The sequence below is a fragment of the Bombina bombina genome, chromosome 4 (genome assembly GCF_027579735.1).
Source record: "Bombina bombina isolate aBomBom1 chromosome 4, aBomBom1.pri, whole genome shotgun sequence".
Classification (NCBI taxonomy): domain Eukaryota; kingdom Metazoa; phylum Chordata; class Amphibia; order Anura; family Bombinatoridae; genus Bombina; species Bombina bombina.
The window spans coordinates 774,411,914-774,428,336 of NC_069502.1; the positions used below are offsets into that span (position 1 = coordinate 774,411,914).

At 41.2% G+C, this 16,423-nt stretch overlaps 1 protein-coding gene across 1 annotated transcript in view; it reads right to left on the bottom strand.

The window, feature by feature from the left end:
* LOC128657846 (pecanex-like protein 2) overlaps positions 1-16,423 on the bottom strand; it is a 629,457-nt gene that overhangs the window by 315,014 nt on the left and 298,020 nt on the right.

Genomic DNA, 16,423 nt, shown 5'->3' on the forward strand with positions numbered 1-16,423 from the left:
CATGAGAGTAGCAGTGTCTGCAACAATGTAAAATGCTGCTACCAACAATGTTGCAAAGCCCTGCTGCCATAGAGTTCTAAAGACACGTGCACACTACTGAGCTCCTATAAGCCTACCTAGGCTTACTCTTCAAAAAAATATACAGAAAAGCAAATTTTATGAAAGAACTACATTGGAAACTTTTTTAAAACATGATTCATGAAAGTTAATTTTTAACTTTACTTTCACTTTAAAGGGACAGAAAAGTTAAAATTAAAGGGACAGTCTAGTATAAATTAAACTTTCATTATTCAGATAGGACTTGTAATTTTAATCAACTTTCCAATTTGCTTTTTTTTGTTGGTATTCTTAGTTTAAACTAAACATAGGTAGGCTCATATGCTAATTTCTAAGCCTTTGAGGGCTGCCTCTTATCGCATGCTTTTTAAATCTCTTTTCAACACAAAGAGACAGAAAGTACACGTGGGCCATATAGATAGCATTGTGTTCAGGCACAGGGGGTTATTTAAGATTTAGCACACCACAATGCTAAATTGAAGACAATAGATAATAAATAGTCACAGTCATGTGATCAAGGGGCTGGAAAAAGGTTCCTAGATACAAGGTAATCACAGAGGTAAAAAGTATATTACTATAACTGTGTTGGTTATGCAAAACTGGGGAATGGGTAATAAAGGGATTATCTATCTTTTAAAACAATAACAATTCTATGGTAGACTGTCCCTTTAAGCTGTACGCATTCAGATAGAGCATGCAATTTTAAGCAACGTTCCAATTTACGCCTGTTACAAATTTGCTTTATTCTCAAGGTATCCTTTGTTTAATAGTAAAGCTGATAGGAGTTTAGGGGTATGCACATGTCTATAGCAAAGTAGGCTGATAGGAGTTTAGGGGTATGCACATGTCTATAGCAGTCTATGGGGTAGATTTTTAAATATCCGTCGCATATCGATAAATGACGACAGCATACGCTGTCAGCATTTATCATTGCACAAGCATTTATAGTGAAATGCTTGTGCAATGCCACCCCCTGCACATTCGCAGCCAATCGGCCCCCAGCAGGGGGTGTCAATCAACTCAGAGGTGGCAGACGAGTTAAGGAGCAGCGGTCTTAGGACCGCTGCTTCTTAACTTACATTTCCGGCGAGCCGGAAAGTACGGGGATAGAAAGCAGCATCCGCTACTTGGTAAATCTACCCCTATGGCAGCAGTGTTTGCAACTATGTATAACATTGCTATAAACAATGTTGCAAACACTGCTTCGAGATGGTTAAAGACTCATGTATGCTCCTGAACTCACCTAGGATTACTCTTTAGCAAAAAATACCAAAAGAACTAAGCAAAAAAAAAACCCCGTAAATTTCAAATTTAATGTTTTATCCAATTCATTTAAGTTTAATTTTGTCTTTAATTTATTAATAACAATGAGTAAAACATGTTGTATAGTGCAGTGTTTCTCAACTCCAATCCTCATGTACCCCTAAAATGCCATATTTTCATGGTATCTTAACTTAAACACAGGTTAAGGTACCATCAAAATCTGGAGTTGCAAAACACTTATGTTTTTCCACTTTTTTCTACACTGTGTGCAGAATTATTAGGCAAATGAGTATTTTGACCACATCATCCTCTTTATGCATGTTGTCTTACTCCAAGCTGTATAGGCTCGAAAGCCTACTACCAATTAAGCATATTAGGTGATGAGAAGGGGTGTGGTCTAATGTCATCAACACCCTATATCAGGTGTGCATAATATTAAGCAACTTCCTTTCCTTTGGCAAAATGGGTCAAAAGAAGGACTTGACAGGCTCAGAAAAGTCAAAAATAGTGAGATATCTTGCAGAGGGATGCAGCACTCTTAAAATTGCAAAGCTTCTGAAGCGTGATCATCGAACAATCAAGCGTTTCATTCAAAATAGTCAACAGGGTCGCAAGAAGCGTGTGGAAAAACCAAGGCGCAAAATAACTGCCCATGAACTGAGAAAAGTCAAGCGTGCAGCTACCAAGATGCCACTTGCCACCAGTTTGGCCATATTTCAGAGCTGCAACATCACTGGAGTGCCCAAAAGCACAAGGTGTGCAATACCTTGAGACATGGCCAAGGTAAGAAAGGCTGAAAGACGACCACCGCTGAACAAGACACACAAGCTGAAACGTCAAGACTGGGCCAAGAAATATCTCAAGACTGATTTTTCTAAGGTTTTATGGACTGATGAAATGAGAGTGAGTCTTGATGGGCCAGATGGTTGGGCCCGTGGCTGGATTGGTAAAGGGCAGAGAGCTCCAGTCCGACTCAGACGCCAGCAAGGTGGAGGTGGAGTACTGGTTTGGGCTGGTATCATCAAAGATGAGCTTGTGGGGCCTTTTCGGGTTGAGGATGGAGTCAAGCTCAACTCCCAGTCCTACTGCCAGTTTCTGGAAGACACCTTCTTCAAGCAGTGGTACAGGAAGAAGTCTGCATCCTTCAAGAAAAACATGATTTTCATGCAGGACAATGCTCCATCACACGCGTCCAAGTACTCCACAGCGTGGCTGGCAAGAAAGGGTATAAAAGAAGAAAATCTAATGACATGGCCTCCTTGTTCACCTGATCTGAACCCCATTGAGAACCTGTGGTCCATCATCAAATGTGAGATTTACAAGGAGGGAAAACAGTACACCTCTCTGAACAGTGTCTGGGAGGCTGTGGTTGCTGCTGCACGCAATGTTGATGGTGAACAGATCAAAACACTGACAGAATCCATGGATGGCAGGCTTTTGAGTGTCCTTGCAAAGAAAGGTGGCTATATTGGTCACTGATTTGTTTTTGTTTTGTTTTTGAATGTCAGAAATGTAACTCAATCTCAATGTTATATTGGTTTCACTGGTAAAAATAAATAATTGAAATGGGTATATATTTGTTTTTTGTTAAGTTGCCTAATAATTATGCACAGTAATAGTCACCTGCACACACAGATATCCCCCTAAAATAGCTATAACTAAAAACAAACTAAAAACTACTTCCAAAAATATTCAGCTTTGATATTAATGAGTTTTTTTGGGTTCATTGAGAACATGGTTGTTGTTCAATAATAAAATTAATCCTCAAAAATACAACTTGCCTAATAATTCTGCACTCCCTGTATTGTCCATTATAATAAGTCCATCCTTATATCCAACTCTTCAACCGACCCCGACTCTGACACTACTGTCCCAGTCCTGGGTACCTCCCGGTACATTATAGGGTTCCAGGATGTTAAAACAACAGGGGGCTACCAGACCCAAATTCTCACCCGCATAACTGATCACTGGGGAGCCGGCCGCTCTCCCCCATGTGACCCGGCAGGCAACGGTGGTCTGGGAATCTGCAGCGAGGTGTCCGCTCTGTGCCTCCATAGGTTTTTGCCTGCTGGTGACAGCCCCTCCGGTCGCAATTATCCCCTCAGGCAGACTCCGATCTGAGGGAGCTCCGACTGCCTTGCCGTCGTCTCCCAAGGTTTCCTCTTCAGGGTTGGCTTCTCTTTTCTCCCTCTCTAATAGGGCGGCTCTAACATATGAGCTCTTGTCTTGCCGTTGTTCTGCGCCACACTGCACACTTGTAGTTGCCAGCCCCTCTTTAGTAGGCCCAGGAAGCGTCTCTATAAGGGCACCTGTTATTGCCATGAGGTGGGCGAATCTGCGACTTATCAGCAGGTCGGATTCAGCAAACAGGGCTTGAATCTTGAAGTAGAGGTCCTCCTCCATGATATGTTAGGCAGAGGATATCTTTATTCTCTGCAAACCCGGTTTTCCCGGGGAGGGGAGCTGGAGTCTCACTTCTTAGAGGCCGCCAGAGACACTCAGCGGTCCAGTTTGGGCAGTTCTGTCTTAGTAAAGAAGGATGTTTTTGCTTAAATCCAGTTAGATGAATGTCCTCTGTCTCCTACAATATAATTTTGTACTGGATGGCTATGAAATCTTTAGGCTACAGGGGGATTGTAACGCTATGTTGCAGAGCTCCCCATTTAGCGGCCATCTTAGGCCATAGCCTGGACACGCCCCCCTGCCTTTCTCTTTTAATAGGCATTTATTCCAATATTTTAAATTTCACACCAAATCACACAGTACATAAACCCTATTAATCCCTGAGTCAGAAAGCCCAACAAAAAACAATTAGTAGCTATAAGGCCATTGTCTGCTGCTCTGGCTAAAAACATCTAGAGATCAGCAGCAGTAGGATCATCTTCAGCATCTGCTGTAGCATGCAATCCCATGTCCACCAGGAGTAGGAGATATGCAGGCCCCACCACTACCATGAATAGTTGCAGCCACATCGGTAGCAGTAAGTGCTGTTTACTATAAAAAAAAAAAGTGACAGTGAGGGGAATGGAAGGTATAGGTACTGAATTGACTTTATTTGGCTCAATGCCTAGTAGTAGGATTGGGAGGGCATCCAACGTTATCAAGCAGACTTATTGTACACATCAACTTTTTAGACAGTCCAAAACAACCTGCAATGATGTTCCCCCCAGTGCCACCATAAATACTACCACTGACAGTTCTGCCATTCTCCTGATTCCCTCCCTGTTTTATAGCAACAACTGGGTGGGTTTATCAAACTCTGAAAGGCTGTCTCAACCATAGCAGCAGGATAGACCCTGATGATCTTATTGTGCCAAGCAGTCAGGGAGAACAGGGAAGTATTAAGCAGGTTTCCCCAGTCTCTGTTTTGGGTGAAGAAGATATTATTGCAACTCCCAGCTTGTCTGCTATAACCTTTATGCTGGACCAGGATGTACTTGATTATGAGACAGAGGAGATGGTGGAGGAGGAGTCTCCATTACAGATCCTGTGTGCAACGGGCAGCATCACAAGTTCCTCCCCACTTTTAGGCCAGCGGTGCTCTCCCTCTCCATTGCCAACATAATCTCCTAGCCAGTTGCTACAACAGAGTCACCCACTAACCATGTTGTTAATTTTGCTAGTAGTGCAATCTCTATACTAGCAGCTCTAGCAGTTCCACTACCACCACCACTAGCAGTTCCACCAGTAGATGAGAAAAAAGTGTTTCATGGTGGACAGAGAGAATTAGTGCTGCCACATCTAAAACTACCAGCAAGGAGACCTCCACAGTAGTAGAAGGGCAGGCAGAGGCAGCAATTGTTTCAAATCGCAAAAAGGTGCGCAACCACTTTGCCAGTTTTTGAAGTGCAAATTGTGTTGCAAAGAAGTTAGCTGTGGAAGAGTGTTTGGTAGTGATGTTGCGAATAGTTCGCTGGTGAATAGTTCCCGGCGAACATAGCATGTTCGTGTTCGCCGCGGCGGGCGAACATATGCGATGTTCGGTCTGCCCCCTATTCGTCATCATTGAGTAAACTTTGACCCTGTACCTCACAGTCAGCAGACACATTACAGCCAATCAGCAGCAGACACTACCTCCCAGACCCTCCCACCTCCTGGACAGCATCCATTTTAGATTCATTTGGAAGCTGCATTCTTAGTGAGAGGAGGGACAGTGTAGCTGCTGCTGATTTAATAGGGAAATCGATAGCTAGACTAGTGTATTCAGTGTCCACTACAGTCCTGAAGGACTCATCTGATCTCTGCTGTAAGGACAGCACCCCAAAAAGCCCTTTTTAGGGCTAGAACATCAGTCTGCTTTTTTTTTTCCCTGTGTAATCTAATTGCAGTTGCCTGCCTGCCAGCGTGTGTGTCAGGCTCACAGCGTATACTGTGCCCACTTGCCCAGTGCCACCACTCATATCTGGTGTAACAGTAGTGTACATTTAAAAAAACAACACTTTTTTGACTGTGAAATAATAGCAGACAGCTGCCAGTACCCAAGATGGCCGCCAAAAAGGCAGATGGGGATAGTTAGAGAGCTGTTTTGGGGGGGATCAGGGAGGTTGGGGGCTAAGGGGGGGATGCTACACCACAGTATATGTAAATATGCTAAAAAATTTTTTTAAAAAACATTTAACCCTGCAAACTCCCTACAAACTACCTAATTAACCCCTTCACTGCTAACCATAATACACGTGTGATGCGCAGCAGCATTTAGCGGCCTTCTAATTACCAGAAAGCAACGCCAAAGTCATATATGTCTGCTATTTCTGAACAAAGGGGATCCCAGAGAAGCACTTACAACCATTTGTGCCATAATTGCACAAGCTGTTTGTAAATGATTTCAGTGAGAAACCTAAAATTGTGAAAAATGTAACGTTTTTTTTAATTTGATCGCATTTGGCAGTGAAATGGTGGCATTAAATATACCAAAATGGGCCTAGATCAATACTTTGGGTTGTCTACTACACTACACTTAAGCTAAAATTAACTCTACAAGCGCCCTACATGCTCCCTAATTAACCCCTTCACTGCTGGGCATAAAACTCGTGTGGTGCGCAGTGGCATTTAGCAGCCTTCTTATTACCAAAAAGCAATGCCAAAGCCATATAAGTCTGCTATTTCTGAACAAAGGGGATCCCAGAGAAGCATTTACAACCATTTATGCCATAATTGCATAAGTTGTTTGTAAATAATTTCTGTGAGAAACCTAAAGTTTGTGAAAAAGTGAACAATTTTTTTTTATTTGATTGCATATTTGATTGCATATTTGAGTGAAATGGTGGCATGAAATATACCAAAATGGGCCTAGATCAATACTTTGGGATGTCTTCTAAAAAAAAATATATACATGTCAAGGGATATTCAGGTATTCCTGACAGATATCAGGGTTCCAATGTAACTAGCGCTCATTTTGAAAAAAAGTGGTTTTGAAATAGCAAAGTGCTTCTTGTATTTATTTCCCTATAACTTGCAAAAAAAGCAAAGAACATGTTAACATTGGGTATTTCTAAACTCAGAAAAAAATTTAGAAACTATTTATTTTTCCTCATATTTTATAATATTTTTAATAATAAATTATAAGATATGATGAAAATAATGGTATCTTTAGAAATTCCATTTAGTGGCGAGAAAAACGGTATATAATATGTGTGGGTGCAGTAAATGAGTAAGAGGAAAATTATAGCTAAACACACACATCGCAGAAATGCAAAAATAGCCCTGGTCCTTAAGGGAAAGAAATTGAAAAATGGCCTTGGTCCTTAAGGGGTTAAAAAAAAAAACTAGAAATTTGACTGCCAGTACCCAAGATGGCCGCCAATAAGGCAGATGGGGAGGGTTAGAGAGCTGTTTTGGGGGGGATCAGGGAGGTTGGGGGCTAAGGGGGGATGCTACACCACAGTATATGTAAATATGTAAAAAAAAATAAAAACCTTTTATTTTAGTACTGGCAGACTTTCTGCCAGTACTTAAGATGGCGGGGACAATTGTGGGGGGGGGGGAGCTGTTTGGGAGGGATCAGGGGGTCTGATGTGTCAGGTGGGAGGCTGATCTCTACACTAAAGCTAAAATTAACCCTGCAAGCTCCCTACAAACTACCTAATTAACCCCTTCACTGCTAACCATAATAAACGTGTGATGCGCAGCAGCATTTAGCGGCCTTCTAATTACCAGAAAGCAACGCCAAAGTCATATATGTCTGCTATTTCTGAACAAAGGGGATCCCAGAGAAGCACTTACAACCATTTGTGCCATAATTGCATAAGTTGTTTGTAAATAATTTCTGTGAGAAACATAAAGTTTGTGAAAAAGTGAACAATTTTTTTTTATTTGATCGCATTTGCGGTGAAATGGTGGCATGAAATATACCAATATGGGCCTAGATCAATACTTTGGGATGTCTTCTAAAAAAAAATATATATATACATGTCAAGGGATATTCAGGTATTCCTGACAGATATCAGGGTTCCAATGTAACTAGCGCTCATTTTGAAAAAAAGTGGTTTTGAAATAGCAAAGTGCTTCTTGTATTTATTTCCCTATAACTTGCAAAAAAAGCAAAGAACATGTTAACATTGGGTATTTCTAAACTCAGGACAAAATTTAGAAACTATTTAGCATGGTTGTTTTTTGGTGGTTGTAGATGTGTAACAGATTTTTCAGGGCCTGCCAGGGCACAGTGTCACACCAGTGCAACTCATATCTGGTGTAACAGTAGTGTACATTAAAAAAAAAAATACAATTTTGATTGTAATAGATTGGATAGCAGTTAGTTGTCTGCAAGCGTGTGTGTCAGGCCTACAGCGTCTACTCTGCCAACTTCTGCCAGTGCACAGTGCCACTCATATCTGTTGTCACAGTAGCTTGCACGCATAGTACCACTAATCGAAAAAAAAATGACAGGCAGAGGCAGGCCACCCCGCAGGGGCCGTCGTGGTCGTGGTGCTGTGATTCCCTTTGGCCCTAGAATAATGCCCAGTGTTCAGAGGCCACGTACCCTGAACTCGAAAAGTTCTGAGGACATAGTTGACTGGCTAACACAGGACACCCAATCTTCTACAGCTTCCGCTCGGAACCTTGACGCACCATCCTCCTCCAGCTTAGCTTCGGGCACCTCTCAAGTTACCACTCGCCCGCCTGCCGCCACCACCAACACTAGCACCACAGCCGCTTCACTTGATCTGTCAGAGGAGTTATTTACACATCAGTTGGAAGAAATGAGTGATGCGCAACCATTATTGCCAGAGGATGTAGATAACAGGGATATGTCTCAGTCAGGCAGCATTACACACATGGACGTACGGTGTGATGATGATTTTGTACCCGCTACGGGAGTTTGGTCTGTCACTGTGAAGCGGGCGTAACCCTTACACTACTTGATCGATACAACATCATACCTGATGTTTTAAAGCACGTTATTCCAAACAATTTAGGAATGTTAGGTGATTTATGCCCTTTATGGATTAAAACCAGACTCTGCATCAACTATGTAATTTTCCATGGGAGTTTTGCCATGGATCCCCCTCTGGCACGCCACAGTCCAGGTGTTAGTCCCCTTGAAACAACTTTTCCATCACTATTGTGGCCAGAAAGAGTCCCTGTGGGTTTTAAAATTTGCCTGCCCATTGAAGTCCATGGCGGTTCGCCGGTTTGAGAACTTTTGCAGAAGTTCGCGTTCGACGTTCACGAACCCAAATTTTTATGTTCACGACATCACTAGTGTTTGGTCATCTCACCAGCTTCGGATGAACCAACATCTCTGCATATACCACAAGGCTTTGTTATTGAGGAAAGAAGGCGGGGCCAGCAGCAGCAAGAATGCAAAACCCCCGACTAGGAGTACTAGCAGTAATCAGGACAGGAGACACGTTATTGATGGCAGTCAGCAGAGTCATGTACCATCTTCAACATTGCAATGATGTGTTCATCCCACCCTAGAGGATTTGCGGGTTTCCCTCTAGGAGAATGTTCAGGAAGCAGTCAAGAAAATTAACATGTCTGATACGTCAGCTGGAAGTTTTCGGGGGTGCGTTCTTTACTCTGCTTGAAGGGGAGGCTTTCAAGCAGCTGATGAAAGTAGTTACTCCCCAATACCACCTACCTTCATGTAGCCCTTTAAAGGGACAGTCTTGTCCAAAATAAACTTTCATGATTCAGATAGGGTATGCAATTTTAAACAACTTTCCAATTTACTTTTAGCACCAATTTTGTGTTTATCTCTTGGTATAAGAATACCAAGAGATAAACACAAAATTGGTGCTAAAAGTAAATTGGAAAGTTGTTTAAAATTGCATACCCTATCTGAATCATGAAAGTTTATTTTGTTAGTTAGTTGTTAGTTGAAAGCTAAACCTAGGCAGGCTCATATGCTAATTTCTTAGAGCTTGAAGGCCGCTTCTTATCTGAATGCATGTTGACAGTTTTTCACCACTAGAGGGTGTTAGTTCATGTGTTACATATAGATAACAGTCTCCTCACTCTTCCATTCCTGTGCTGCAGTGTTGGTGAAGGCTGCTGGACAGTTAGTGCACTTTACCACTGACTTATGGAGTGCTCCTATTTGCCATCATGCCTTCCTCTCCCATAAGGCACATTTGTAGCAGCCCAGGATGTGTGATGAGGATGATAATAGTGTTACTTCTAGTGATGGAGAAGCAGCAGACACAGCTTTGGTCATGGCAGGACCGCTGGTAGATCAGCACAGGTACTGATTATTCCTCCTTCATGCCAAGTTGATGAATGAGCAGCATAAAGGCTCTTAGAATTGGCACAGTTACTTTGTAGGTGTGCATTGTTCAGCTCAGATCTTCCACTTGGTGGTAAAGCCTGTCATTCCTGAAGGTAACTCTAGGTTATCAGTTTTATTTTAATGGTGCAGAAGGATTGCAGGTCACTTCCACCATAGTGTTAAAGCCAGTCTGCTCCATAGGCAGTAACAGGGAAAGGCAGGGTTTCCCCAACACTGTCTAAAGCAAGACATAACTACTAGGTTGAACTTAACTTTGGAGATGATGAAATGTGTCTTGGAGCAGCAGGGGGCCATCCATGCTATGACTTCCAATCAATACATTGGGTTCAGGACTTAATTAGGTAAAAATAAGTGATTAGTCAGTCCTAAAGCCTTTGGGATGTCACCTATATCTTGAGCCAAAATGCTGCTAGTCTGGGTCAAGTCATACCCTTGTTCAATCACCTATTAAACAAGATGGATGCTTACTTGGAGAATCATGAAGCAGTTCAATAGCAGCACTTCTCTGGAGGCTGAAGGAGCAGTTGAAAAGTTGCTTGTGGAAGCATCTGGAGAATGGCCTTAACTAATGCTGACCATCTTGTGTGATCCCAGAATTAAGGGGAAAGGGCTCTATGACATGATAACATGACAACTTGGAGGAACAAAGTGATTCACAGGGTGCATGCAGTCCAAGAAGTCGGGGAATGCTATGCAGCAGCAGGCAACACATATAATTTTTTTTAATCTCCTACTAGCAGCTGCAGCAGCACAACACAGCTGAGTGGAGCATCTGTGTTTTAGTTAGAGGCAGTAGACTGTTTGGTGGGACCCACTGAAGCCCCCTTAAGAAAGTAGAGTAAAAATGTCTCAGAAATGGTAAAAGCTGTGAACCTCCATTTACTCCTACAGCAAACCTGCTGAGCAATTGGGATGGCAAGAGGATTGTGTGGCCTGCCCTGGCTGCAGTAGCTCAGGAGCCAGTGTTTCCCTTAACTGAGAATATACTGAACCCTCAGCACTCACAAATGTCACCACAGATCATGGAGCAAATGGCATTTCTCACATTTAACCTTCCAAAACTAGGTTACCTTGCCCTGAGCTTTGATTTTTAAATGTTTTCCAATACTGCTGCAGTGAAATGCTTAATGTAAAAGACATCTCCTATATTGCTGCTGCCTGCTGATGCATTATGAGACTCTGCTGTAGCAGTGAAAGTATCCTTTACTATTGCTGCTGCCACTCCTGCTCCTGCTTTTTGTTCCTATGTGCTGGTCATCATCAGTCAATGCCAAATCGTTAAGGAACTCCTGGATGCTGTGTCCAAGGGACTCTATACACATATTTTGTCCTCCTCTGTTGGAGATGTATATTTGAGGTTTATGTACTATAGTTAGAGGCCTCCCTGGTTCAATAAATCTGCTACCTGCTGCTGCATCTCATGCCCTTCCTGCTCTGTGGTGGTTATCATCAGTGAATTCCAAAAATCTGAGGGAACTGTTGCCGGCTGTTTCTAAGGGACTTTAGTTAATTCTTTGTCCTCCTTCCTTGGAAATGTATTTTTGTGGTTTGTAAACCAGTGGCCTACCTAGTTCAGTAACTCTGCTGTCTGCTGCTGCTTTTCAAGCTCCTGCCTTTCTTGTTTTGAGGTTGTGTCAACTAAAGAAAAAAGACAAACCAGCTTATGACCAGACTAGACTTGTAACTTACAGTCCCCAGATCAAAGAAGTGGTCAATATCTTACAAGACAATTAGCATATTTTACAATCAGACCCCATCCTGGCAGATGTACTTGGTGATAAAATACAAGTTGGCTACAGAAGGACTTAAACCTCAAAGTTCTGGTGGTAACTTTAAAGGCCAAAAAAACTAACACCATACTCACAAAAGGTTCTTTCTGTTGTGGCACATGTAGTACCTGCTGCCACATGAATAAGACAAAATCAGTAAATGACCAAGGGCTCACTTCCATTGAGCCGTTAAAAATGGAGTCGTAAGCCAACAAAGTTGCCGACAGCTAAAAGTAAATACAGCTCCATTTTAGTACCAGGTTTCCATTCAGAGGGGGAGGGGGGATAGATGGAGTGGGAGGGGGGATAGGGGAGGGAGGACAGAGGGAGTAGGATGGGTAGGTCTAGGGGCCAAGGTTTGGGTGGAGGATTTGTCCTACCTCAAACCCGGGCAGAGGAGGGAAGGAGAGAATATGGAAGAATGGAGGTGGGAGGAGATAGGAGGAGTCAGCTTCAGCTAGGCACATATAGAAGAGGGAGAGTGGGGCAGACTGTGGCTAATGGGGGTGGAGCTGCTAATAGCCTGTCACAGCCTGCAGGGACAGAGGAGGGAGAGAGGGCTGGTCCCCAGTCACAGGAGGGAGAGTCTGGCCCTTCAGGTGTGAAGGGCAGGCTAAGGGAGGAGATGTACTCTGAGGAGGAGAAGAGGCTCTTGTTGAAGCCTATTTGGAGAGGGCACCCCAAATGGAGATTCCAAATCTGAGGCCAAGTATCTAAAACAAATTGTGGGATGAGATTAGAGTGGCAGTCAGCTGCTTAGGCCGAAATAGGTCAATAGCAAGTATTAAACACTGATACCATGACTGCTGGAGGGAAACAAAATCTAAAATGGCGCAACATGCCAAATATGCCTATGGGACAGGTGTTGGTCCTAGTAGGCCCATTCGCTGCAAACCATGGGAGGAGATGCTGACCAATGTCATCTCGGGTCTCGGGAGAAGCTGTCCTAGGCTGTAAGGGGACAATAGACACCTCTGAGCCGCCTGAAGAGGTTTATAAAGCTGAATATTCAAGATTATATAATAAAACATATTTTATGTCAATATTTTGATTAGATCATAAATATATATATGCTTTGAGCTACAATTGTCAATTTACATAGTTTAATTGGATATGTTCAGCAAGCTCTCTGTATTGTATAGCTCAATTATTTCCAATTATATCATATTTATCCTCAAATTGTGTTTTTAACAATGTCCCTTTAAGACACAATATATAAACATTCCACACTTATGGTTATATCTGTTTGATTGTATCCCAAACACACATACACACATATATATATATATATATATATATATATATATATATATATATATATATATATATATATACACATATATATATATATATATATATATACATATATACACACATACACTGGTATTTTTGTATTGTTGTTATGCTAAAATCTAATATGTTTATCAGATAAATTAATCAAAAATTTTATTTATCTTCTAGGTTCGGAACATGAGTATGAAGCTGCACCAACACATTGATGTGCCTCAATTTAGTGAGGAGGATGAAGAGGTTTAAACAGCAACAACCTATTATCTGGGCCTCCTAGAGGGTGAGACATATCAGCCCAGGGCATATGAGGTAGAGGATGTTTCTGGCCCTTCTCCATCAACCTCGGAGAGGACATTCCATATGTTTGGATATAAACAGCAGCAGCAGACGCATCATCCTCAGCAGCAGACGCATCATCCTCAGCAGCAGCAGCAGATGATTCACCCCCACAGCTTCCTCCTCAGCAGCAGATGATGCACCCCTGCAGCTTCCTCCCCAGCAGAAGATGTTGCTGCATCCCCCACAGCTTCCTCCTCAGCAGCAGATGATGCACCCCCCACAGCTTCCTCCTCAGCAGCAGATGATGCACCCCCCACAGCTTCCTCCTCAGCAGCATATGATGCACCCGCCACAGCAGCCTCAAGATTTGCAGCATTTATATTACATGCTGCCACACCATATGCAGCCCCCTCCTATGGTACAACAGGAATCACCACCACCACCCACCGTAATTACCCATGTTTGGCCTACTGTCCACTCAGAAACACCCTCTCAGTCACCAATACACAAGGACACCACTGAGCCCACCCAACAATTTGTTCCTGAGACCCCAAGTCTGCCCCAAGTCCCCACCATGGCACCTGCAGTTCCTGCTCAGTCACAGCAAGATACATTTCTGAAGCTCATCCATAGAGAGCTTCGGCTTTCCAGGCTCCAGCAACAGCAGGCATTCAGGAGGCTACAGAGCTAGATGGATATGCAGAATGCTACACTTGTCTGCCTGACAGAGGCAGTGGAAAGGCATGTGGATAGGCTGTAAACTCCCTCATCACTCACCTCCTCAGTCATCTCCCTGCAGGACCTCAAGGCTGGTGCCCTCACAATCAGCTGGTGGACATCGCACAAGAAGTCACACTTTCCCCCCGTCCCCCAAGTACCTCTTCTCCTAAAGCCAAGTCCCACCGCAGGCATCAATTTATAAAATATATTGTTTTCAAAATGTTATTCTATTTTTTTAATTGTTCTAAAACACTTTTTGAAGAGTAATTTTTGTTGCATACATTTTTGAAAATAATTTTTCAATATTTTTTGAACAGTTGTTTATTTGCTAATTTACTTAACATTAACAGCTCATTTTTTAACTTACTTTCACATGATGCCAATTAATATGCATGTGTACTTTGTTTATAAATGTATGTGTACTCATTTCAAGAATATTAACCCATTTACGAATACTTGAGGATATTTTTGACAAATTAATACAGTATATGCTATTTAACATTAGTCAACTTGCATGTGTAAATAATGTTAATACTAATGTTCCTCAAGCAAATGTTGATTGTTCCTTCAGAAGAAGCTGATAAGGATTATCCAGTTGTAGAAAAGCTTGAAAGCAAGTCCTCATTCCTGTTGCTATGGCCAAATACCTTGCATTCATGTTTATAGTTCTGTTTTGAATGAAAGTTTGTAAAAGTCTACCTAGCATTACTAATGCACTCCTTTTTGCCAAATATATTATAAAATATTTTGAGGAATTATAGAAATGCATTGCTATACTATTTAAGCACTGTGATGTATGCTGATCATAGATGCATTTGCCATGATATAGAGGTCATAAATACATTTTAATTGACATCATATGAACAGACACAGGCTCTCCCTAGGACCAATGCACAATACACTTTTATATTGTTTAAAGAACTCCATGTCTAAGACAATACTTCCAAATTTGTAAAGTTAGTATTTAATATTTGTCACTCATTTTATTTCTAAAATATTTGCAAATGTATACTCTGCTTGAGCAGACATAATATTACATATATTTTATAAATATTATTAATATGTAACATAATACTTGAATGTGTGTACATTTTTTGGTTTAATAAGAATAAGCAAATACATTTTCACATTGAAAATGACATTTATATGAATGATGCTAATTATGTGATAATTTTCTTTCATAAATCAGAGAAAGCATACACTTTTAACCACATTTATAATGTAATTGGACTCTAAAACTATTTATTGTATTATAATCCTTTGTTGAAAAGCATGAAAGTAAGTTCATGAGTGTGCACGTGTATGTAACACTATATGGCAGCAGTTTTACTATAAAGTAGATCATTTCAAAAATGACTAGATTGCAGCTTTATATAAACATATGCACATATATATGTAAGCGAAAAATAATTTTAGCTAGAATTCTAATTTAAAATGTTTAATATATATTGCTGCCCTAGGCATAGGTATAGTTTAACATATGTAGATATATATTTTTATATGTATTTACATATTGATATGTCAATCAAAACATAAGTGCAACTATTCCTATACATGGGACAACAATATATATTACATATATCAGTGTATTTCTACATTGAGACACCTGCATTGTTTGCAAGATTTACAATTTCAATGGAAACCAGGCATCAAATAGATCCTTTTTCCTCTTTCACATCTAGTTGAGCTGGGTGTTATTTTTGTGAATGTATCGACAGCCTCCGACAGTGTATTAACGGTTTGCGCTTTCATTGGAAACCTGATATAAATTGATAGATTAACGGCTTCTAATATTTTTTATGGGATGCAAAAATGTCTTTGGCAGCCGGAATCTGACTGTTGAAATTGAGGTATAACACACCATTGGAAAAAGTCGATAAACGAAATTGCTTCTGACAGCATATTTATCAGTTTGCGAGTGCACGCAAACATAATTACGGCTCAATGAAAGCGAGCCCAGATTAGGCAAAAGTCATAATATTAATGTCTTCATCAACCGCAACATGGAAGGAGTTGTTTATGCCTTATTGTGCAATTGTAATAAGTTCTATGTCGGTATGACCACAATAACGATAAGAAATAGATTACAAGAACACATTATGAACATAAGAAATGCAGCCAAAGAGTCAAAAGATGGAAAGAGGATAATCTTGGTTGCAAATCATTTCTTAAGACACCACCATTCTAAACTTTCTGACTTAAAATTATGTATTGGTATACAGAAAGTCTAATTGGGATTAATAGGTGGTAATGTGGAGAAAAAAAATGACATGCTGAATACAGATGGATTTATTTTCTTAATTCAGTCCAACCA